This window comes from Pseudophryne corroboree, chromosome 10 (assembly GCF_028390025.1).
Source record: "Pseudophryne corroboree isolate aPseCor3 chromosome 10, aPseCor3.hap2, whole genome shotgun sequence".
Classification (NCBI taxonomy): domain Eukaryota; kingdom Metazoa; phylum Chordata; class Amphibia; order Anura; family Myobatrachidae; genus Pseudophryne; species Pseudophryne corroboree.
The window spans coordinates 49,624,137-49,650,902 of NC_086453.1; positions in this window are offsets into that span (position 1 = coordinate 49,624,137).

Consider the following 26,766-nt stretch of genomic DNA (forward strand, 5'->3'; position numbering starts at 1 on the left):
GAGATCTGTCTTCGATATCCGCAATCTTGAGTTTAAACGCCTCCAGGTCATTCTGCTGTTGATCATGTGCCGCTATGAGGTCGTTGTGAGACGAGACCAATTCCTCGACTTTCCGTTCCAGATGGTCTGTGCGTTCCCCTATAGCATGCAACTCTGTCTTAACCTCTCGGACAGCCGCTGTGAGATCTTGAGTCAGCTCTGTTTTAAACGCTGATAGAGCCTGATACAGAGTTTTGACCGTGAGAGGGGCGTCGGATTCCGGGTCAAACCCCGGGACAGAAGCAGGACTGCAGGGAGGGTCTGTCACAGAGGTGGCTATAGGGGACTTCCGTGCAGTAGAGGGGGCAGGAGCCGCTTTCTGAGACGGAAAAGATACTCTAGGAGGGAGCACCTCTTTAACCTTTTTCGGCGGCATTCTGAAGCGATGGATCCCGGAGAATATATGGTGAAAGGTTAGGTAAGCATAGAGGTCAAAGGTGGTGGTGTGTAAACGGTCTGGACTACATCAGAAGAACGGCATCACCAGAGGCCCGGCATCCGGTCATCACCCTCCAGCAGTGCCCAAAGGCAGGTATCCAGCGAGCAAGGGAGAGGGGGAGCCAGATACCCAGACAACAGCCAGCAGCACAGCGTCACAGGGGTCGGGCAGACAGTGCTCCCCTGGGCAAACACTCACCCCTCCTGGGATATTCCCACGGTACTGTGCAGGGTCGAGGAGTATGAGGAGGGAGCACAGAGAAGGAGCCAGTACATCCACAGCTGCAGGGGGGGATAAGTGGCTATTAACAGGCCTCCACACTGGCAGGGCTCAGCAGGCGGGTGTGTGCAGCTAATTTAGGCCCCGGATCCCGGTGCTGGTGTAGGCCTCAACTCCCGGGGCAGCAGACCCCTCGTTTTTCCCACGGAGGGGGTATTTATGTGGCAGGAGGTCTCAGGGGGAGCAGGTCAGGCCCGTGGGGGCAGGGGTGTGCAGTCGACCGGCGGGCCGTGTGTAGCAAGATGGCCTATGGGTGCGGGAACAAGGAGGCCGCAGCCGCGGCTCTGGAGGGCAGGGAGCGGGAGCTTGATCCTCGCCGCCATCCCCGATGGTCTGGGGCAGGAGAGGGGCCTTGAGTGAGCCGGTTTGGAGGTATGGGGGAGCCGCCAGGGGTCCCGGTGCGGCCGCGTTCCGGTCCCGGAGCCCGCGCCCGGGTAGGCCCCAAACTCGAGGTCCCGGCTTCGGGACGAAGCGTAGGCCTCAGCTTTAAAACAGTGCCAGGGGGCACCTCTCCAGCCTCCCCGAATCCTGGGCGCGATGGGTACTCGTCAGGGGGGAAAATCAGAGGTGAAAGTCGGCGATATATGCACTTTAGGTGCAGGGTCGGCAGGAGCTCATGCAGGGCACATCTTCTCAGGATGCAGGTCAGGCCACGCCCCCCACTACACACTCTTTTAAACAACTGCTCTCTCGTGTCTTACACTGCACACTCTCTTACACATCCGCTCTCTCATGTCTGGCACTACGCACTCTCTCACTTCTTTGCTCTATTCCCTCTCATAATGCTCACTCACTTACACATCCACTCTCTCGTGTCTGACACTGCACACTCTCTCACTCATCTGCTCTGTTCCTTCTCTCTTACACTGCTCACTCACACATCCGCTCTCTCGTGTCCGATAATGCGCACTCTCTCCACTGCTCTGTTTCTTCTCTCTTACACTGCTCACTCACTTACACATCTGCTCTCTTGTGTCTGATACTGCGCACTCTCTTACTCCTCTGCTCTGTTCCTACTCTCTTACATTGCTCACTCACACATCCGCTCTCTCGTGTCTGACACTGCGCACTCTCTCACTCATCTGCTCTGATCCCTCTCTCTTACACTGCTCACTCACTTACACATCTGCTCTCTCGTGTCCGACACTGCACACTCTCTCACTCCTCTGCTCTGTTCCTACTCTCTTACATTGCTCACTCACTTACACATCCGTCTCTCGTGTCCGATACTACGCACTCTCTCAATCATCTGCTCTGTTCCTTCTATCTTAATACTGCTCACTCATTTACACATCCGCTCTCTCGTGTCTGACACAGCGCACTCTCTCCTCTACTCTGTTCCTTCTCTCTTACACTGCTCACTCATTTACACATCCACTCTCTCGTGTCCGATACTGCACCCTCTCTCACTTCTCTGCTCTGTTCCTACTCTCTTACATTGCTCACTCACTTACACATCCGTCTCTTGTGTCCGATACTACGCACTCTCTCACTCATCTGCTCTGTTCCTTCTATCTTAATACTGCTCACTCATTTACACATCCGCTCTCTCATGTCTGATACTGTGCACTCTCTCACTCATCTGCTTTGTTCCCTCTCTCTTACACTGCTCACTCACACATCCGCTCTCTCGTGTCTGACACAGCGCACTCACTCATCTGCTCTGTTCCCTCTCTCTTATACTGCTCACTCACACATCCGCTCTCTCGTGTCTGACACTGCGCACTCTCTCACTCATCTGCTCTGTTCCTTCTCTCTTATACTGCTCAGTCATTTACACATCCGCTCTCTCATGTCTGACACTGCACTCTCTCACTCATCTGCTCTGTTCCCTCTCTCTTACACTGCTCACTCACTTACACATCCGCTCTCTTGTGTCTGACACTGCGCACTCTCTCACTCATCTGCTTTGTTCCCTCTCTCTTACACTGCTCACTCACTTACATATCCACTCTTTCGTGTCCGATACTGCGCACTCTCTCACTCATCTGCTCTGTTCCTTCTATCTTAATACTGCTCACTCAATTACACATCCGCTCTCTCGTGTCTGATACTGCGCGCTCTCTCACTCATCTGCTCTGTTCCTTCTCTCTTACACTGCTCAATCACTTACACATCCGCTCTCTTGTGTCAGATACTATGCACTCTCTCACTCCACTGCTCTGTTCCTACTCTCTTACACTGCTTGCTCACTCACTCACTCACTCACACATCCACTCTCTCCTGACTGACACAGCGCACTCTCTCACTCCTCTGCCCTGTTCCTTCTCTCTTATACTGCTCACTCACTTACACATCCGCTCTCTCGTGTCCGATACTACTCACTCTCTTACTCCTCTGCTCTGTTCCTTCTCTCTTACACTGCTCACTCACTTACACATCCGCTCTCTCGTGTCCGATACTGCACCCTCTCTCACTTCTCTGCTCCTACTCTCTTACATTGCTCACTCACATATCCGATCTCTCGTGTCCGATACTACGCACTCTCTCACTCATCTGCTCTGTTCCTTCTATCTTAATACTGCTCACTCATTTGCATATCCACTCTCTCATGTCCGATACTGCGCACCCTCTCACTCCGCTGCTCTGTTCCGTCTAGCTTAATACTGCTCACTCACTTACACATCCGCTCTCTCGTGTCCGATACTACGCACTCTCTCACTCATCTGCTCTGTTCCTACCATCTAACACTGCTCACTCACTTACACATCCGCTCTCTCGTGTCCGATACTACGCACTCTCTCACTCCTCTGCTCTGTTCCTACCCTCTAACACTGCTCGCTTACACATCCGCTCTCTCGTGTCGGATACTACGCACTCTCTCACTCCTCTGCTCTGTTCCTACTCTCTAACACTGCTCACTCACTTACACATCCGCTCTCTCATGTCTGACACTGCGCACTCTGTCACTCCTCTGCTCTGTTCCTACTCTTTAACACTGCTCACTTACTTACACATCCGCTCTCTCGTGTCCAATACTACGCACTCTCTCACTCATCTGCTCTGTTCCTTCTATCTTAATACTGCTCACTCATTTACACATCCGCTCTCTCATGTCTGATACTGCGCACTCTCTCACTCATCTGCTCTGTTCCTACTCTCTTACACTGCTCACTCACACATCTGCTCTCTCATGTATGATACTGCGCAGTCTCTCACTCCACTGCTCTGTTCCCTCTCTCTTACACTGCTCACTCACTTACACATCCACTCTCTTGTGTCCGATACTGCGCACTCTCTCACTCTCTCACTCATCTGCTCTGTTCCTACTCTCTTACACTACTCACTCACAGATCCGCTTTCTCATGTCTGATACTGCACACTCTCACTCCACTGCTCTGTTCCCTCTCTCTTATACTGGTCACTCACTTACACATCCGCTCTCTGGTGTCTGATACTGCGCACTCTCTCACTCCTCTGCTCTCTTCCTTCTATCTTAATACTGCTCACTCACACATTCGGTCTCTCGTGTCTGATACTACACACCCTCTCACTCCACTGCTCTGTTCCTTCTCTCTTACATTGCTCACTCACTTACATATCCGCTCTCTCGTGTCCGATACTCCGCACTCTCTCACTCGTCTGCTCTGTTCCTTCTATTTTAATACTGCTCACTCATTTACACATCCGCTCTCTCGTGTCTGATAGTACGCACTCTCTCACTCCACTGCTCTGTTCCTTCTCTCAACACATCTCTCTTTCTTACACCTCCACACTTTCCACTCTTTCCTATGCTCTCTTACCCTCTGTTCTCTTCTTGTGAGCAGCCACTTCAAGCGCTTTGTATTTATATATTCAGAGTTGATAGTCCTTGGAGATCATTCATGAACAGTATACAAATGCTTGATCCGCTTTCTGATGTCCCAGATGCTCTGTGTTCCATATTGTGAGCATTTGGTCAATGATAGGTACAGTATGTACATGCCGGCAAAAGTAAAATCACAATCACTTAGTACTCCCTGTTCCCTTATTTGCATCACTCTCTTTATTTAAAATGAATGGAATACTGCTAGTTTTACTCCTCTCGCATACTTGTCTATTCTGCCAGAATGTCCGGGAGTCTCCCAAATTTCGGGGAGTTTTTCAGATCTCTGGGAGCATAAATCATCCTCTTGGATCCTGCCCACTCCCCAGAGAAGTGGGCAGTCCAGGGGATTGATAAAGCAATCCCCTGCGAATCGCATCCCTGCTGTACAATGTTGTAATACTAACCCCTTCCCTTCCCCCAAACCCCACCCAGGAATTCCCACACAGCACCAGGTAAAAGTGGGTAAGTATGGGTGAGATTTATCAAAGCTTGGAGAGAGATAAAGTGGAGAGAGATAATGTACTAACCAATCAGCTCCTGACATTTTTATTAAATCAGCCTGTAAACTGACATGAGCTGATTGACTGGTACTTCTCTCTCCACTTTATCTCTCTCTGAGCTTTTATATCTACCCCCCCCCCCCATTTTCTTATGTCTTGAACAACTGTTCACTGTTCTGGCTATGTTGATGTCTAAGATGGGAGCACCTTCAAAACTGTACAGTTCTCACTCCTTAAGTTCATTTGAATCCCCTGACTTACAAAACAAAATATTGGATTTCATCTGTCACAACGCAGGTACGGTACTGTCCGTGGGTGGGATATACTAAGCCACCTTGGAGGGAGCTAAAGGGGTCTATTTACTAAGCCTTGGACGGAAATAAAGTACCAACCAATCAGCTCCCAACTGTCACTTTTCAAACACAGCCTGTAACACGGCAGTTAGGAACTGATTGGCTGGTACTTTATCTCGCTCAAAGGCTTAGTGCATCTGCCCCAGTGCGTGGCCAGCTGTTGGCTTCACCATACATGTGCTGTCTCCACAACTGACACCGTCTGCTATAACCTCTGTAGCTGCATGAGGTCACAGCTGAAGAAGAAACGGCTTTTGTGCTGTGTCTTTGTGTTTTGTTTCAGGTTTGCAACCGGAAGCTGCAAAATGCACCCCATTTAAAGAACAGACCCAATCTCGTAACAATCCAGTCCACTGGCAGCCACAACCTGCAGATACGGCCTAATCCACCCTCAGTCTCAGTACAAATCATAGGTGTGCACAGGGGGGGTGCCTGGTGCGCACAGGCACCCCCTAATGTCTGGCACCCCGATCTCACATGCCTGATGCAGCGATTGCCGAGCAGGCTGATTACTGTCCCCTCTGAGCTGCACCCTTTCAGGACTGCATTACTGACAGGACGCCTGGGTTAATCAAGGGTGCCACTGACACCGGCTTTCAATCTCCCGGCTCCACCTCCATGTACAAAAACAGTGTGATCGTGATGTGACACATGCCCACCCGTCACACCCACCACATACACACCTCTCTCTTTCTATACTATGCCAACTCCAGCCACTGATGAGGAGCAGCATGCAGCCAGCGTTCCTCTTAGGAGGACAAATTCAATACTGGCAGGCGCTTGGCAGCAGCATTGACACGTCACTCGTTTTTCCAGCAGCATCAGTACTAGTCTGTGACTGTCAGTGTCAGTATAGTTACTGACTTGTAAGTAAGCTGCAGCAGTTTGCAGGGGAAAGAGAGGGGGAGCCAGACCAGGCTGAGGAGGAGCAGTGCAATTGCAGTGAGTGCCATCAGGGGTGTTTGTTTGGTGCACACCACAACATCTGACAATGTATCTGCCTTATTAGGATTGGTACAAAGGTGGATATTTTATATTGCGTTGACCATCAATAGATGGTGCTGGACACGCCCAAAAGGCGGTGCTAGACACACCCCTCCGACGGTGCACCCCCTAACAAAATGTGCTGCGCACGCCAGTGGTACAAATATGTTATCTTGCAAAATAAAATCTTGTTTTCATCCGTTGGAGCAAAAGTAGCCAAACAACGGAGCGTCCCTGAACTGTCCCATTTATTCTTCCAGCAGACAGTGCCAACCTTTGTACCCCCACAGCTGGTGCCTTCTTGGTCCACAAAGACATGTGCTTATCTATAAAGCAAGTTACAGGAGTGCGATATCACAACACAGCACTTGTATTGCACCTTTACACTTCTATGAGCCTTACTGACATGTGTGTATGGTTAACCCCTAGACACAGTATCTGCTGCATAGACTAAATCTCCATGCACTCAGCTCTGCAGTTGCCTGAGAAACCAGTAATGTACTGGTACGTTCCTTTTCCCTTAAATCCACTTTTTGTGCTGATATTCCCATGTTGTGTGGGACTAGGGACCCTACAGTGGACATATGATAAATGCGTCTGTTTGCCTTGCCGCAATTAGCATGGTCCCTTGGTATATAGTGAGTAGATGTTTCCTGACTGGATTTGTTTAAAGGGGTTGCCTGTGTAGCGAGTAGGGGCCCCTTTGCTAAGGACCCCTGATTTCCAGTGTGAGGTGTATCAGGATGAAGCCACCCTAAGGATGAATATAATTACCAATGTATATAACAAATATGGTGCAAATCTTCTGCCAGTACTAGTATTGCAGTGCAAATCTATTTTCTTATGGTTAATATTCTGATTATCACATATTTACCAGTAGGCTCTCAATGGTCATATCTTTTACCTGAGATAAGTGTACAAGTCATTGTTACAATATACGTTTCACCTGAGTCACACAACCGGGGACTGGTCTGTGTCTGTATTGTGTCACTATTTATCTTTTAATCTCTTTATCTCCCTCATTCTGTGCATCTATTCTCTAAATAATTCCCTCTGTAGCTGCATTTTCCACTATTTCTCTTTCTCATCCCCGTCTCTTCTAATGATATGAGGGGGGTGGGCTAGGTCAGAAGCCCTTTGGCCCTCGGGACTGTAGGGGGAAGGGGAGATAAAAGGACAAAGGGCATGGTGCTACTGTCCCTTTGTCCACAAAGGAGTGACAGAAACACTACTGCTGATTGCCTGCAGGTGGCACTAGACTGATAACCAGAGAATGAAGGAAGCAGGCATACTGTCACAGTACACATTAAATGGCATATTATATATCCTGCCTATCTCACAATGATCTGTGCAAGCGTTTATTTACTTTTAAACAGGCAATGCATTCTCTTATCATAATATATACACGTTCACGTTACGTGCAGCCTTTATTTACAGGTCTCATTATTAGATAAGAAACTTGCTCAGGATTCATCAAGGAGAGGTGCTACTGCCTCTCTGTACACCGTGCCATTGTGCAGAGCTATGTAATACACAGGGCCGATGGCAGAAGGGCTACTTGATGCGTTTATGCTCTAACTAGCACAGGACAGACCGGGGGGTCGCATGCGAGGCATTGGGGCGAGGCATTGGGGTGCAAAAGCCATGACTGACGTTTTTCTTATTTATTTATTATTACCAGTTATTTATATAGCGCACACATATTCCGCAGCGCTTTCCAGAGAATATTTGGCCATTCACATCAGTCCCTGCACCAGTGGAGCTTACAATCTATATCACATGTACACGCACACACTTTCACACTAGGGTTAATTTTTGTTGGGATCCAATTAACCTACCAGTATATTTTTGGATTGTGGGAGGACACCGGAGTACCCGGAGGAAACCCACGCAAGTACGGGGAGAATATACAAACTCCACACAGTTGGGCCATGGTGGGAATCGAACCCATGACTTCAGTGCTGTGAGGCAGTAATGCTAACCATTACACCATCCGTGCTGCCCGCTCACATGCTGCTTTCACATTGCAAACCCTGCTTTTAAAATATTTCTTAAAACGGGTCTTAGCAGTTAAACCCCTTTCACATCGCATGTTGTAACCGGTATATTACCGTTTCATTACCGCTTTGGTACCTTTCACACTGAACCCGTTTCACCCATAGAAAACAGTGGTTGTCACTCCATGCGGGCAGCTCCACTCCTGTTCCTGTTATGGGCCCTCATTCCGAGTTGTTCGCTCGGTATTTTTCATCGCATCGCAGTGAAAATCCGCTTAGTACGCATGCGCAATGTTCGCACTGCGACTGCGCCAAGTAACTTTACTATGAAGAAAGTAATTTTACTCACGGCTTTTTCTTCGCTCCGGCGATCGTAATGTGATTGACAGGAAATGGGTGTTACTGGGCGGAAACACGGCGTTTCAGGGGCGTGTGGCTGAAAACGCTACCGTTTCCGGAAAAAACGCAGGAGTGGCCGGGGAAACGGTGGGAGTGCCTGGGCGAACGCTGGGTGTGTTTGTGACGTCAACCAGGAGCGACAAGCACTGAACTGATCGCACAGGCAGAGTAAGTCTGGAGCTACTCTGAAACTGCTAAGTAGTTAGTAATCGCAATATTGCGAATACATCGGTCGCAATTTTAAGAAGCTAAGATTCACTCCCAGTAGGCGGCAGCTTAGCGTGTGTAACTCTGCTAAATTCGCCTTGCGACCGATCAACTCGAATGAGGGCCATGGTTGTGTACTTTGTGAAAGTTCCGTCTAAGGGCCTTCAACTTATTAATAACTAAGTGATTCATTGCACCCTATGGGCGCTCTTCACACCGTTGTAAGGGGCTACGCCCCCTTAACCCTTGCACACCCTTGTGGCGTGCAATATTTTTATTATATTGAGTATTACCTCCAATCATAATTGTGTGAGTGGTTAAATATTGCACGGACAAAGGGCATGCAATGGTTAAGGGGTGGAAGCCCCTTGCAACGGCGTGAACAGTGCACGCAGGGCCTGATGAATCACCTAGTAGGTGCTTTGGTTGGGGGAGTGGCGGGTACGGGGAAGATGCGGATGGGACCCTGGGGTTCCGCGGGAGGGGCAGTTGCGGTGTTGCCGCAGGTGGGGGAGGGGCTGGTGCGGTGGTACCACAGGTGGGGGAGGGTGAGTGGGTGCCACGGGTGGGGGAGCCACTGCAGGTGAGGGAGGAGCAGGTGCGGGGGTGCCCCGGGTGGGGGAGAGGTGGATGCGGTGGTGCGGCGGGAGGGGCGGGTGCGGGGTTGCTGCGGGTGGGGGAGAGGGTCCGGAGCTACCGCGGATGCTGGAGGGGGTGTGTGGGGGTGCCGCGGATTGGGCTCGGAGGTACTGTGAGTCAGGGAGGGGCGGGTAATGCTTATCCTGCTTCTCCTTCTGTCAGCAGCTAAGTTGCTGTCCTCCCTTTGGCAGTGGTTCTCCCAGAGACTCACCAGCAGCCAGTCACTATTGTTAGCGCCGGTGTCCCAACGCGCCGAATGCTTCGGCGCTAAGGGCTGCTGGGAGCTGTAGTTTATTTAGTGCGTCTACTTCCCTGTAGTGCGGCGCGTTGTGACACTTTTGCTAATAGTGACTGGCTGGCAGAACTGAGTGACTCGCTGAATCAATGTAAAAGGTGAGAGTGCTGTGCAGTATCGGTGACACTGCACACAGGCCCGGTGCTAGCCGCTCAGCAAAGGGATGCAGTGCAGGGAGGCACCAGGAAGGAGAGGCGCTCTCCCTGCCCTGCATCCCTGTGCTGAGCTGCTGCTGCTATCCCTGCTGCTGCTGCTGGCTGCTGTCACACATGCAGCGGCGCGGGAAGCACAAAACCTTCTCTCCCCCTCGGCGCCGGCAGCACAAAGCCTCCTCTCCCCCTCGGCGCCGGCAGCACAAAACCTCCTCTCCCCGCTCCCCTCCCCTGTGTGACATTCAGTGGCTGGGAGGGAGCCAAATGGGGCGGGGCTAGATTGGAGTAAGGGGCGGAGCTACACGGGACCATTGCTGCAGCAGGAGGATGAGCTACTACAGCTTCGGCCAGCCAGACTTCATTAGGTAAGTGTCTGGAAAGAGAGTGAGTGTGTGTGTATATACAGTGTCTGTGTATACTGTATATACGTGTGACTGTGTATGTGTGTAATGTATGTACAGTATGTGTGTGTTTGTGTATATATATATATATATATATATATATATATATGTGTCTGTTGTGTGTATATGTGTGACTGGTGCATAATGTGTGTAAGCGTCACTGGTACAGGGGGCGTTACGTGTGTAAGCGTCACTGCTACAGGGGCGTTACGTGTGTAAGCGGCACTGGTAAAGGTGGCGTTACGTGTGTAAGCGGTACTGGTAGAGGGGGCATTACGTGTGTAAGCGTCACTGGTACAGGGGGCGTTACGTGTGTAAGCGTCAATGGTACAGGGGGGCATTACGTGTAAGCGTCACTGCTACAGGGGGCGTTACGTGTGTAAGTGGCACTGGTAAAGGGGGCGTTACGTGTGTAAGCGGTACTGGTAGAGGGGGCATTACGTGTGTAAGCGTCACTGGTACTGGGGGCGTTACGTGTGTAAGCGTCAATGGTACAGGGGGGCATTACATGTAAGCGTCACTGCTACAGGGGGCGTTACGTGTGTAATCGGCACTGGTAAAGGGGGCGTTACGTGTGTAAGCATCACTGGTACAGGGGGGCATTATGTGTAAGTGTCACTGCTACAGGGGGCGTTACGTGTGTAAGCAGCACTGGTAAAGGGGGCGTTGCGTGTGTAAGCGGTACTGGTACAGGGGGGCGTTACATGTGTAAGCGTCACTGGTACAGGGGGGCGTTACGTGTGTAAGCGGCACTGGTACAGGGGGCGTTACGTGTCTAAGCGGCACTGGTACAGAGGGCGTTACGTGTGTAAGCATCACCGCTTCAGGGGGCATTACGTGTGTAAGCATCACTGCTACAGGGATCGTTACGTGTGTAAGCGTCACTGGTACAGGGGGGGCGTGACATGTGTAAGCGTCACTGGTTCAGGGGGCATTACATGTGTAAGCGTCTCTGGTACAGGGGGCATTACATGTGTAAGTGTCTCTACTACAGGGGTCATTATGTGCACTGTGCGTTTGTAAAGTATGCGAGGGTGCATATTTATAGTTTGCAGGGGGGCGCCGAACACTCTAGCAATGGCCGTGACTGCACACCCACTGCACTACACAGCACTGTCACCTTTTACATTGATTCAGCGTCCAGACATTACCCTCCGCGATATCACCCACTCTATCCGTTGCAGGCTCTGGGGCTCAGAGAGTATGCGGCGCAAGGAGGGCTATGAAAGTCTTCCGCTTTCATACACATCTATGCCGGTGGCCGCAGCAGCTTTTGTTCCACCTGCGGCACGGCTAGGGAGTGGGGATTGTTGATGCCGGAGGGGGCAGGTGGACTGGCAGCAAGACATTGGTGGTCATTCCAAGTTGATCGCTCGCTAGCAGTTTTTAGCAGCCATGCAAACGCTAAGCCGTCGCCCACTGGGAGTGTATTTTAGCTTAGCAGAAGTGCGAACAAAGGGATCGCAGAGCAGCTACAAAAAAATTTTGTGCAGCTTCATAGTAGCTTCAGACCTACTCAGCGCTTGCGATCACTTCAGACCATTCAGTTCCTGATTTGACGTCACGAACACCCCCTGCATTCTGCCAGCCACACCTGCGTTTTTGCCTGAAAACGGTCAGTTGACACCCAGAAACGCCCTCTTCCTGTCAATCACTCTGCGGCTGCCTGTGTGACTGAAAAGCATCGCTAGACCCTGTGTAAAACTACATTGTTCGTTGTAATAGTACGCGGCACGTGCGCATTGCGCTGCATACGCATGTGCAGAAGTGCTGAGTTTTTGCCTGATCGCTGCACAGCGAACGAATGCAGCTAGCGATCAACTTGGAATGACCCCCATAGGACGCTGCAGTAAAAGGATTGTTTTTTCCCTATCTACAGTGCAGAGACTTGCTGCAGATGCAGTGGCATACCCTCCAGCTGCACCTTTTTGGCAGGTACATTCCCTTTTTTTTATGGTCTGTACCGTTTTTTGACTCTCCAAGCTTCCATTGAAAGTATAGGAAAAGGGGCGTGACCACACAGCTGTACCCGTGGCCACGCCCCCTTTTCGAATGTGCATCAATGTTTATGTGTAAAGTGTTGGAGGGTGTGTTGCTGCAGATGCAGTGGGACTATTTTGGGGTGTGAGGCTGGAGCTGCAGCTCCATCAGTCCCATTGCTAATCCTGCTCTGTGAAAACACAGCAGCCAAAGGGCAGAGCCTCCCATTGGATGTAACCTGTGTGGGAGGGCGTTTCTCGCCCAATCAGCTGTGGACTGGGTGTTGCTGCTAACCCAATGAGAGCTCCTAGCCACGCCCAGCGTTAGAGGGCCAGGCACAGAATCACAGAGCTATTATATAGGAGATTTGGGTAGTCGTACGCTGGAACCCAGCAGCTTCAAGCATCTTTACCATGTGTTTGTAGATGATTGCATCCTTCACTGTCCCAGTGATTTGTCTAGCAATTTCTTCATCCCCTCTGATCCTAAGCAGCTCCTCATCACTCCAATTTGCCATTTTAAAATGTCTTCTGTATAATAAACAGCATAAAACGCTTCTACACTCTCATGTGTTTCCTTCAGTTTATTTCCTGCTTCTGCCTGGTGACATTACGCATGGAGACAGCCTATCACCTTCTTTCTGTGGCTTGGAAATACCATTTCTGAGCCTTTCACATTGCACACTGAAACAGGTCTGAACCGTGTAGGACGCTGCTTTTTACCCATTTTAAAATACCGGTATTCTGCAACTGGTAAATTCAATGTGGCGCTTTCAGACCGCAGCTAGACCCGTTTTGGAAGGCTTAAAAACCGGCAATTTACCGGGTTATAGCTGCGGTGTGAAAGGGGTATTAGTATTGCACCTGCGTTTTTTCATTTTTAACTGTTATGCTGTAAAGGTGGCTTCTATGTGAGTTAATATTGGGTATTTAAGTAAAATCACAGGAATTGGCATCTTTCAATGAGTGGATGGGAACAGTCATTAGTCTTTACTAACTTTGTGCCAGGTGCATATACGCAAGCTGTATATTTCTACATGTATGAAAAGGGAAGATCAGATCTGGAGACACTTCCTTTGTGTGCAGGCTGTCCCAGGGCTTTTTATATGGGCAACCCAATTGTAGAGGTCCAGGGGGTCATTCTGAGGTGATCGCTAGCTGCATTCGTTCGCTGTGCAGCGATGAGGCAAAAAAACGGCACTTCGGCGCATGCGTATGCGGCGCAATGCGCACGCGCATCGTACTTTTACAATGGCCGATGTAGTTTCACACAGGGTCTAGCGAAGTTTTTCAGTCACACTGCTGACCGCAGAAGGATTGACATGAAGTGGGCGTTTCTGGGTGTCAATTGACCGTCTTCAGGGAGTGTTCGGAAAAACGCGGGCGTGCCAGGAAAAACGCAGGCGTGGCTGGGCGAGCACAGGGCATATTCGTGACGTCAAAACAGAATCTGAATAGTCTGAAGTGATCGCAAGCGTTGAGTAGGTATTGCGCTACTCTAAAGCTGCACAAGGAAAGGTCGCCGCCGCTCTGCGATCCTTTCGTTCGCACTTCTGCTAAGCTAAAATACACTCCCAGTGGGAGGTGGCATAGCGTTTGCACGGCGCGAAAAACGTCTAGCGAGCGATCAACTCGGAATGACCACCTCAGAACCAGCCAAGTCCTTGTTTTTCAGAACCAAACAGGTGAGTTAGTCCCTGTGTTACAGTACTGACCAAGTTAGTCTCTAGTTTTCAGACCTGACCAAGTGAGTAAATCCTTACTTTTCAGAACTGACCAAGTGAGTAAATTCTTACTTTTCAGAACTGACCAAGTGAGTAAATTCTTACTTTTCAGAACTGACCAAGTGAGTAAATCCTTACTTTTCAGAACTGACCAAGTGAGTAAATTCTTACTTTTCAGAACTGACCAAGTAAATTAATCCCTGCTTTTCAGAACCATTGAAGTGAATTAATCCCTGCTTTTCAGAACCGACCATTTCCAAGTCATTTCCTATTTTTCTGTATGCTGAAACATTATTACTGTCTACTTTTATTACATGAATGCTAATGAGTATCTAAAGTTAAAACAAATGACACAACCAAGGTCAGCAAATTTTTTTAAAATTATTATTATTATTATTATTATTATTATATTTAATTGAAGCCATGAGTGATAAATCCAGCAACAGAAGTAATACAAAGCAAGATACATGAAAAACACTTCCAGTAGAGCCCAACATGTCTAATTAGGCATGACAGTGTAGATGAAGGTACATATAAAAATCAAATTACATTTAAAGGAGGAAATTAACACTTCTGAGAAGTGAAAGAAGCAATTAGACAGAACATGCAGTAGTATATCTAGAAATCATAGGGCACAGCTGGTGAAGAGAAAAATACATTGGGGGTCATTCCGATTTGTTCGCTCGTTGCCGGTTTTCGCAATGGAGTGATTAAGGCCAAAATGCGCATGCGCATGGTACGCAGTGCGCATGCGCTAACTATTTTAGCACAAAACTTAGTAGATTTACTCACGTCCGAACGAAGAATTTTCATCGTTGAAGTGATCGGAGTGTGATTGACAGGAAGTGGGTGTTTCTGGGCGGAAACTGACCGTTTTCTGGGAGTGTGCGGAAAAACGCAGGCGTGCCAGGATAAAACGCGTGAGTGTCTGGAGAAACGGGGGAGTGGCTGGCCGAACGCAGGGCGTGTTTGTGACGTCAAACCAGGAACGAAACGGCCTGAGCTGATCGCAATGTAGGAGTAAGTCTCGAGCTACTCAGAAAATGCTAAGAAATTTCTATTCGCAATTCTGCTAATCTTTCGTTCGCAATTCTGCTAAACTAAGATACACTCCCAGAGGGTGGCGGCCTAGCGTGTGCAATGCTGCTAAAATCTGCTATTGAGCGAACAACTCGGAATGACCCCCATTGTACGATATAGAGATGATTCATGAGACGGGCAATGTCAGGCCAATTGAAAAGCCAATGAATGAGAAAAACGTACATAACAATAACTAAACATGGAAACCCTTCACCCATACTGTAATCGGAGGAACGCCCTTCACCATGTACAAAAGATACCAGGAATTATTGCGCAAACAGTTACATACCTCCCAACTGTCTCAATTTTCGCGGGACGGTCCAGTTATTTGGGCACTGTCCCAACCCGCAGGCTGCAGCGTCCCACGGTGGGGGTGGGGGGGCATTTGTGAGACTCCCTGTCAATCACTAATCTGCATAGCACAGCAGCGGTGAATAGAGGGAGTCTATGTACAAAGCGTTGGAGAGATAATCGGGAAACTGCACATGCACAGGACCTGTTCTGCCCATGTGCAGAGCGGATCCTGTGGTTGCATGGCTGAAATACAAACGCAGGACGGAGACGGCCGGCATTGGGGAAAGTGGGAGTGTGTTTCCCCTGTTTTCCTGGGAGTGGTGAGGTCAAGGACTGCGTCTCAGACGCAGTTTCCTTGACCTCGTAAGCCGCACATACTCAGCCTGCAGTCGCAGATGAACATCGCAACCAATGGACGCGTTGTTCATCCAAAACTGTAATCGCAACGCAGTTTAGAGATCGCATATGCCGAGAGGAGGTGGTATGCACTTTCTCCTGCATTTGCATTGCTAAGGATTGCATTTGCGAAGCAGCTGCGAGCCACTTTGCAATTGTAATCCATGCTGAATTAGGCCTATAGTTAGGGGTTTGGAGTGTATCCATACTTGCAGGATAAATTAGCAAAACCGCCAATAGCAGCCATCTGCTGCCCCTAAAGACCATAAGTTCCCAATGGGAAAATGCCAAATAGTGCCCATTTCGGAGTTAGCGGCAGATAGTTTACCAGGTGCTCGAGAATAATTGCGTACTTGTAGGTCAGTAAATTATCTTGATGACTAGACGGTCTTTAGAAACAGGGTCTTACAGGGCACTCATATACAGGGGGAGATGTACTAAGCATTGGAGAGAGATAAAGTACTAGCTAACCAGCTCCTATTATTTTTCAAACACAGCCTGTAACATGACACTTAGGAGCTGATTGGCTGGTACTTCATCTCTCTCTAATTCTTAGTACATCTGGCCCATAGACTGCTAAGCTCAGTGAGGGTGTGCTGAGGGAATTGCAGCCTACGGTAAAATTACGTCTTTGAGAAGATGCGCCTGTTTCCAGATGGGTCTTTTGTAGCAGAGATAGGGTGGTGCAAGTGCCCCCTGATAAAGACAAGCATGAAACCTCGTGTATGCATAATGGCGACCCGCCGGCGTATGCGTTCATCTCTGCCCACGTGCAAATATACAGGATGCTGGAGCAGTTATGGCCGACGTGCAGTTGTTTACCATAATTTACCATAAATAGTCTTTATTATTACAGAACTTTACGTCGGCATATGCAGAGTTGTGTTCCTTCCGCATGTACTGTATGGTTCCGGCATCACGCCCCACCATCACCCAGATAAGTCCCTTCAGTCACAAGTGGAGATAACCCAGACGCTTACAACTCTACATCACCCTCGGTTTCGAGGGGCATGTGACCCACGAAAACAGGCAAGAAGCGCTTTGCCGATGGACTGGTGGGCAATTTCCCATCAGTTCCCCTGTGACTACTTTTGTGGGAGAGGGTCTAGCTAGACATAAACGCATTGGGAGAAAGTATAAATAGTCCTAATATAGGGTCTGAATCAGAGAAGTTGTACGCAATGGAGCGAATTTTATGCCACTGCGCATGTGGCGCAATGGTCCTGCCATGACAGAATTATTTGCAAAGTGATTGGCAGTCAGAGAGCGTTTGTGGGCGGTGCCAGGGGAGTGTCACCACCGTTTCGGAGGCGTATCACAGCTTGCAACTGCAATTCCATACGTAGTTACTCATCGTACTATCAGGTGGCATTGGCGACTTTATTACATGTGTCATTGTACATTTTAGTTACAGTGTCCAAAATGGGCCTAGAAATGAGGTGTCCTGTATGTAGTGCACCACGTCCGCCCTAAACTTGCCTCTGTGATAACACACATTTAATTCTGCAGACATAGGGACAAATCTAGTGACAGATCTCTGCTCACACATGACACGCAGCTTTGTATAGGCCAGTCATGGTGTACTTCACAATCACTGTGTAAGTGCAAAAGAAGTGCATAATATTAAGGGAATCTGGCTCGCCGCGCAGTGCTACGGCTATGGGGGCGATTCAGATCTGATGATCGTAGCACATCTACGATCAGTTACTCAGACATGTGGGGAGATGCCCAGCATAGGGCTAGTCCGCCTCGCATGTCAGGCCCTGCGTTGTCCGGACCGCGCCCCACCAACGGCGTTCTAACGGCGGACAATCAGGCAGAGGCGATCGTAGCCCTGAGATGCTTTTAGCATCTCATTGGGCCTCCCGGGCTTCAGACAGCGATCACTGCAGCATCTGAATTAGGCCCTATGACAACGGCTGCGGTTACATTAAGGCAGTACGCAGCCAGCACACAGTTTATGGTGCACAGCCCCGTGCTCACTGCCAGCATAAGCCGTGTCCAAGTTCATCTCATTTTCCCTCTTCCCTAGCCCAGACAGCAGCCTATCAATAGGTTAATCTTGAGGTCGGTAGGTCAGGATTATTGAGAAAGTGATTAGGTCCCCGTCAGATCAATTCCTCCTTAGCTGCCCCTCCCTGGACACATAAACACCATTGATTTTGTGTGTGTTTAACATGTCTGTGGAAGGACATTGATCCACCTTCCTGGAGAGAGGAGGGGGGGGGGGGGGGGGGGGAGTGCTTTCTACGGCACCCTTTCCAGCTACAGGCTGTTACCCTAATGTAACATGTCTACCCAAGGTGAGGACCACACAACCTGTTTTCCCGGGTTATCTGACCTGATTGAACCTGTGTGTTAGGGATAATACAATTCTAAGTCTGGATTTGCCTGTATTTTATACATATTGACGGCTAGGTTCTTGAGGCACGCTGGATGGAACTGGTTCATCCAAGTCTCTCTGTGTAAAGCAATATTGCAGTTAAACAGTCCCCCCCTTCCCCAATCTTACACAAGCGTCAAAAACAAGTCAGCATTTGTAAAAGGATCACTTTGGTTTCTCCTTATCCTGAATGTCTCGTCAGTTTATTTTCAACCTGGATGTATTTAGTAAATTAGTGTCATGTTCACGTGGCAGGATTAATAAAATGTGCGTGTGTAATTACTGAAATAGTACGTGGAAAGTAGCCGTGCACTACACATGAATTCCTCTGCGGAGCATTAGGTTATGAGATTCAATTCGTCTCCCTACATATCCCTGATATGGCTGACACTACACAGCAGAGTCATCAAGTGCGTTTCTTTCCACTGCAGCATTGGGACATTTACCAGAAGCTGCTGGCCTCTGCACATTTTTCCAAATAATTTGCCTACTAAGGGGCTTTTGGGTAAGCGGTGTTATCCCCTATGGTGCAATGTTCATCGGTTTTCCACAAACTTCAGGGAGAGATGAAAAAAAAAAGGGAGTTTGAGTGTTTTTAGGTAATTTCAAGCATTCAGGTTCGGTAACTGTTGGGATGTTCTGTGCAATAATGCATTTAAAGGTACAGGACATTTAAGGGCCCTTTTATCAATGCAATGCAATCTGGAAGCGATGTTAGTGGCCAAGATCGCATTGTGGGATGGGCTTATACCTCCCAGCCCTGCGATGTGTTCACATCAGTGGCGGGAGGCCGGAGCATGCATGGTCTGCTCACCACGTATGCGCGCCGGACATTGCTGGGGAAGGTTCTGGAGGAATTCTCTCCTGGCTCACCTTATGATTCGTAGCCCATACACTACAATGGGCTAACTCCATCTTCAGGGCAGGGCCATCTTAGCAAATTAGTTCACTGGGCAGTTGCCCAGGGCTCCACGATTCTAGGGGCCTTCGAGCTGATACCTCCGTGGGAGGCAGAAGGAGAATGCTGCCCGGCGACTCCCAGGCTGCAGCCAGGCAGTGAATGGCTGTCAACCATCTGATTGATGGATGGCTGAAGCTATCCACCAATCAGAGTGCTGACATCCATTCACTGCATGGAATCATGTGGAGAGATGATGTGGGACCTCAGGAGAAGTAAGTTATGATTTATTTTTTTCATTCCCATGAATGGGTGTGTAGGGGCCCCAGTGCATTGGTGTGTAGGGGCCCCAGTGCATTGCTTTTGCCCAGGGCCTACAATGCTGTTAACACGACCCTGCTTCAGGGGACCAAGCTCTGGAATTGGCTTGGTAAATCTGACAGCATTGAATCCCCCTTAGAAACCTATGGAAGCTGCAGCTGTTGTTGGCCCCTCCGTCATATAAGCTTTTGATACTAAATATGTGCGGTTCTCCCCCCAAAACGGGTGTTTTCGGGGAATAAGTTGCATATATTTGATGATAATGGGCCCCTAAAAGATATATGTAGAGTGTAAAAATGAATTCTATCGGAATTCATTGTTTGGTGTAATATGGAGAGCTACAGAGAGATGCTGTATGTTATAAATGAGACTGTAAATGGACGTGGTGGTTTGGTATTATACAGTATAGGCTTTATGCTGTGTTTATATGGTGTAATAAGATCACTTATAGGAAACTGTTATGTGTGTAATATGAGAAGTTACTGGCCGCTGTGCAGTGCAACTTTACGCTATATTTTTTGATCCCTAAAGCACTATTTATTATTTGCGGGTATCCCCCGAACACCCCTGTTTTCAGAAGGTACCTACACATAATATGTATCCCCAGAATGTATCTACTGGGGGCCGCAGCAGACATTGGAGATCTCTGCTGTGATCCCCCAATTTCGTTTGCAAAAGCCGTCCCCTTAGAAACACATGGGGCTGACCTCTTGCCGAATTTACTAAGCTCTGGCATGCTTTACCATCTTTAGATGGCGTTAGCCATTGCAGTACAGACTGCAGATCGCAAAAAGCACCAAGAGAGGGATCTGAAAGATTTCTCCAGGGCACTCACCACTTGCACATATGCGGTCAGCTCACCACACATTCGCAGCACCGCGGCCGTCACTGGAAAGTGAAAATAAACTGATCACTAATGTGATTATTTTTCCCATTGCAACGGACAGGCTCCGAATCATCATGTGTATATCACTACATCCCAGCGGAACTTCATTTCTTATTGCCGGGACTAGGACTCTATTATTGGTAACTATGCTTCTATAACTTTTACAAGCAGCACACCTGCAGCCAGTGGTCACCTAACACAGTACACACCTGCAGAACCATAACTAGACTTAGGTGCCCTGTGCCAGAAAGAGAAGATATATATGTTACACACACACATTTATAGAACACTGCAACAAAATGGATTTGGACACACATTCTCTTTATATCACATTCATGCACTTAATTTGAGAGCATGTTGTTATTCAGGGACACTACTCTTTATTAAATAACACATTTCAATATACTGCCATACCCAGGATTCAAACCTATGAACTGTTGCATTCCAGTCAAACACCCTACTCATTGAGCTATTTGATCCTGTATAAAACTGAGGAGATTTCTAACTATGTGAAACTACTTGCACTTTATGCAAAAAAATAATCAGCATTGCAATTACTGTAAGCAGATCTATGTATTATGCAGCCACATATCTAGCACCTTGCAGCCACACAGTGGCGGAACTAGCGAGCGGTGGGCCCAGGTGCGACAAAATGCTTTGGCCCCCCCCCCCCCCCATCCCATCCAAGTCCACCCCCTCACCCCTGGAGAGGATCTGGTGAGGGGGACCTGCTCAGGGCCAGAGAAATGGATACCTAGCAACAGTGCCGTAACTAGACATTTTAGCACTGTGTGCAAGAAACGGCATCGGAGCCCCACCCCTGCATGCAAAACAGGGGAAATACATAGTGGCGTGGCTTCGTGGAAAGGGGTGTGGCCACAAAATAATACCAATTCATAAAACGGTAGTCTCCATTATAACGGTAGTCTCCATAAAACGGTAGTCTCCAATTCACCGTAGTCTCCATTATTCAAATTACGCTGCACAGTAGCACCACTACACCAGGTAGAGACCCTTTTACACCTTACGGCAGACAGATTCCTCTTTTTACACATTGCGGCAGACAGCATCCCCTTTTTACACATTACGGCAGACAATGTCCCCTTTTTACACATTACGGCAGACAGCGTGCACTTTTTACACATAACGGCAGACAGCTTCCCCTTTTTACACATAACGGCAGACAGCGTGCCCTTGTTACACATAGCGGCAGACAGCATACACTTTTTACACATAACGGCAGATAGCGTGCCCTTGTTAAACATAGCGGCAGACAGCGTACATTTTTTACACATAACGGCAGACAGCGTGCCCTTTTTACACATAATGGCAGACAGCGTCCCCTTTTTACACATTACGGCAGACAGCGTGCCCTTGTTACACATTACGGCATACAGCGCCCCCCTTTTTACACATTACGGCAGGCAGATTCCCCCTTTTTACACATTGCGGCAGGCAGATTCCCCCTTTTTACACATCACGTCAGGCAGATTCCCCCTTTTTACACATTACGGCAAAGATTCCCCCTTTTTACACATTACATCAGGCAGATTCCCCCTTTTTACACATCACGTCAGGCAGAATCCCCCTTTTTACACATTACGGCAAAGATTCCCCCTTTTTACACATTACATCAGGCAGATTCCCCCTTTTTACACATTACATCAGGCAGATTCCCCCTTTTTACACATTACGGCAGGCAGATTCCCCCTTTTTACACATTGCAGCAAGCAGATTCCCCATTTTTACACATTGCGGCAGGCAGATTCCCCCTTTTTACACATTGCGGCAGGCAGATTCCCCCTTTTTACACATTGCGGCAAGCAGATTCCCCCTTTTTACACATTGCGGCAAGCAGATTCCCCCTTTTTACACATCACGTCAGGCAGATTCCCCCTTTTTACACATTACGGCAAAGATTCCCCCTTTTTACACATTACATCAGGCAGATTCCCCCTTTTTACACATCGCGTCAGGTAGATTCCCCCTTTTTACACATTACGGCAAAGATTCCCCCTTTTTACACATTACATCAGGCAGATTTCCCCTTTTTACACATTACATCAGGCAGATTCCCCCTTTTTACACATTACGGCAGGCAGATTCCCCCTTTTTACACATTGCAGCAAGCAGATTCCCCATTTTTACACATTGCGGCAGGCAGTTCCCCCCTTTTTACACATTGCGGCAGGCAGATTCCCCCTTTTTACACATTGCGGCAAGCAGATTCCCCCTTTTTACACATAGCGGCAAGCAGATTCCCCATTTTTACACATTGCGGCAGGCAGATTCCCCATTTTTACACATTGCGGCAGGCAGATTCCCCATTTTTACACATTGCGGCAAAGATTCCCCCTTTTTACACATTACATCAGGCAGATTCCCCCTTTTTACACATCACGTCAGGCAGATTCCCCCTTTTTACACATTACGGCAAAGATTCCCCCTTTTTACACATTACGGCAAGCAGATTCCCCATTTTTACACATTGCGGCAGGCAGTTCCCCCCTTTTTACACATTGCGGCAGGCAGATTCCCCCTTTTTACACATTGCGGCAGGCAGATTCCCCCTTTTTACACATTGCGGCAAGCAGATTCCCCATTTTTACACATTGCGGCAGGCAGTTCCCCCCTTTTTACACATTGCGGCAGGCAGATTCCCCCTTTTTACACATTGCGGCAGGCAGATTCCCCCTTTTTACACATTGCGGCAAGCAGATTCCCCATTTTTACACATTGCGGCAGGCAGTTCCCCCCTTTTTACACATTGCGGCAGGCAGATTCCCCCTTTTTACACATTGCGGCAAGCAGATTCCCCCTTTTTACACATTGCGGCAAGCAGATTCCCCCTTTTTACACATTGCGGCAGGCAGATTCCCCCTTTTTACACATTGCGGCAGACAGTCCCAAGAAAGAAAGAAAGAAAGAAAGAAAGAAAGTAAGAATGAATTATACTTACCCTCTCCGCTGGCTCAGGCTCCTCGGTGCAACTTCTGACGATTCCCGGGCAGGAGAGAAGGAGGAGGAGGGAGGTGGAGGAGGGAGCCGCAGCAGCGCTGTGTTATTGGTTGAGGCGCTGCTGCCCCTCTGCTTCACTATAGGCTGTTCTCGGAAGACAGCCTATAGTGAAGCAGGGGGGCAGCAGCAGCAGCGCCTCAACCAGTAACAAAGCGCTGCTGCGGCTCCCTCCTCCACCTCCCTCCTCCTCCTTCTCCCCCGTGCCGCTGCAGTGCGCTCCTCTCCTCTCTGGGCGGCTGTGTGCTGCGGGCAGCGGTTGCCCATAGCACACAGCGGCATGTAATAAGTCAGTTTGACTCATTACATGCTTTGGGCCCCTGGACAGAGGCGGGCCCCAGTGCAACGCACTGGTTGCACTGGCTGTAGTTCCTCTCTGCAGCCACACACTATATAGATCTGCTCAGCCGCAATGCTGATCACTTTTTTTACAAAGTATAAGGTAAGCTTCAAATGGAATTCTCTAGCTTTCTATGTAAGGGCAAATAGCTCCACAGGCCGTGGGTTCGAATCCCAGGTATGTCATCATCTTGAATTGTAATAAAGGACAGTGTGACTGAATAACAAAGAGCTTTCAATTTAAGTTCATGAATGTTGTATAGGTATTAGTGACGGAATAGTATTTAAGACAGGGACTACAAGTGAAATTCATTAAAACAGTTAATTGCCAAGTGCTGCCAATAGCGCCCTCTACCCTGCAGCACTATGTTCGGTGGCACACTTCGCACATACCTAGTTACGGCCCTGCCTGTCTCCTTTCTCTATGTAACATAGGCACACATCTTAGCAATACTACTAATCTAACATACAGTGTTGGTACTGGATGATAATAATAATAAGGATAGTAAATGGATAGTCATAGTGAGTAATGTGGGGGAGTTGCATGGTGTAGTTAGGGGAGTAAATAGAATAGGAAGTAGTGTGTAATTCAGTGGTAGTAGTGAGTAATGCGGGGTAGTTGTATGGTGTAATTAAGGGAGTAAGTAGGAGTAGTGAGTAATGTGGGGTAGTTGCATTAGTGTGTAATGCAGGGCAGTGACATGGTGTAATTATGGGAGTAAATAAAAGGATGTGTAGTGTGTAGTTCCGGGCAGTTGCACTGTGTAATTAGAGGAGAAAAAAATAAAGAGGTAGTAGTGTGTAATGCGGGGCAGTTGCATGGTGTAATTAGGGGAGTAAATAGAAGGATGTGTAATGAGTAATACCGGGCAGCTGCACTCAGAGGTGTAGCATGGAGCCATGGCTCCTGGAGCAAGCTCTTGTCACGCCCCCCCCTCCCCCCCCCCCTCCCCTATATACACACAAACACATAGTTCCCGACAGGGAAAAAAGCATTGAACCCAACGGGGGAAAAAAACACAATAGCGTCCACAGGGGGGAAAAGAAAAGTACTTACACAATGTCCCCTAACGCTCCCAGTAGCAGTGACGCTTACACGTAACGCCCCCTGTACCAGTGACGCTTACACGCGCAACGCCCTCTGTACCAGTGACGCTTACACGCGCAACACCCCCTGTAGCAGTGACGCTTACACACGTAACGCCCCCTGTACCAGTGACGCTTACACGTAACGCCCCCTGTACCAGTGGCGCTTACACGCGTAATGCCCCCTATAACAGTGATGCTTACACACGTAACGCCCCCTGTAACAGTGACGCTTACACGTAACGCCCCCTGTACCAGTGACGCTTACACACGTAACGCCCCCTGTACCAGTGACGCTTACACACGTAACACCCCCTGTACCAGTGACGCTTACACGTAACGCCCCCTGTACCAGTGACGCTTACACACGTAACGCCCCCTGTAACAGTGACGCTTACACACGTAACACCCCCTGTACCAGTGACGCTTACACACGTAACACCCCCTGTACCAGTGACGCTTACACGTAACGCCCCCTGTACCAGTGACGCTTACACACGTAACGCCCCCTGTACCAGTGACGCTTACACACGTAACACCCCCTGTACCAGTGACGCTTACACGTAACGCCCCCTGTACCAGTGACGCTTACACACGTAACGCCCCCTGTACCAGTGACGCTTACACACGTAACGCCCCCTGTACCAGTGACGCTTACACACGTAACGCCCCCTGTAACAGTGACGCTTACACACGTAACGCCCCCTGTACCAGTGACGCTTACACACGTAACGCCCCCTGTACCAGTGACGCTTACACACGTAACGCCCCCTGTACCAGTGACGCTTACACACGTAACGCCCCCTGTACCAGTGACGCTTACACACGTAACGCCCCCTGTACCAGTGACGCTTACACATGTAACGCCCCCTGTAACAGTGACGCTTACACACGTAACGCCCCCTGTACCAGTGACGCTTACACACGTAACGCCCCCTGTACCAGTGACGCTTACACGTAACGCCCCCTGTACCAGTGACGCTTACACACGTAACGCCCCCTGTAACAGTGATGCTTACACACGTAACGCCCCCTGTAGCAGTGACGCTTACACACGTAACGCCCCCTGTAGCAGTGATGCTTACACACGTAACGCCCTCTGTACCAGTGGCGCTTACACGTAACGCCCCCTGTACCAGTGACGCTTACACACGTAACGCCCCCTGTACCAGTGACACTTACACGTAACGCCCCCTGTAGCAGTGACGCTTACACGTAACGCCCCCTGTACCAGTGGCGCTTACACGCGTAATGCCCCCTGTAACAGTGATGCTTACACACGTAACGCCCCCTGTAACAGTGATGCTTACACACATAACACCCCCTGTACCAGTGGCGCTTACACACGTAATGCCCCCTGTAGCAGTGATGCTTACACACGTAACGCTCCCTGTACCAGTGACGCTTACACGTAACGCCCCCTGTACCAGTGGCGCTTACACGCGTAATGCCCCCTATAACAGTGATGCTTACACACGTAATGCCCCCTGTAGCAGTGATGCTTACACACGTAACGCTCCCTGTACCAGTGACGCTTAGACACGTAACGCCCCCTGTGCCAGTGACATTTACACACATAACGCCTCCTGGGCCATTGACGCTTACACGTAACGCCCCCTGTAGCAGTGACGCTTACACGTAACGCCTCCTGTAGCAGTGACGCTTACACGTAACGCCCCCTGTAGCAGTGACGCTTACACGTAACGCCCCTGTAGCAGTGACACTTACACGTAACGCCCCCTGTAGCAGTGACGCTTACACGTAACGCCCCTGTAGCAGTGACACTTACACGTAACGCCCCTGTAGCAGTGACACTTACACGTAACGCCCCCTGTAGCAGTGACGCTTACACGTAACGCCCCTGTAGCATTGA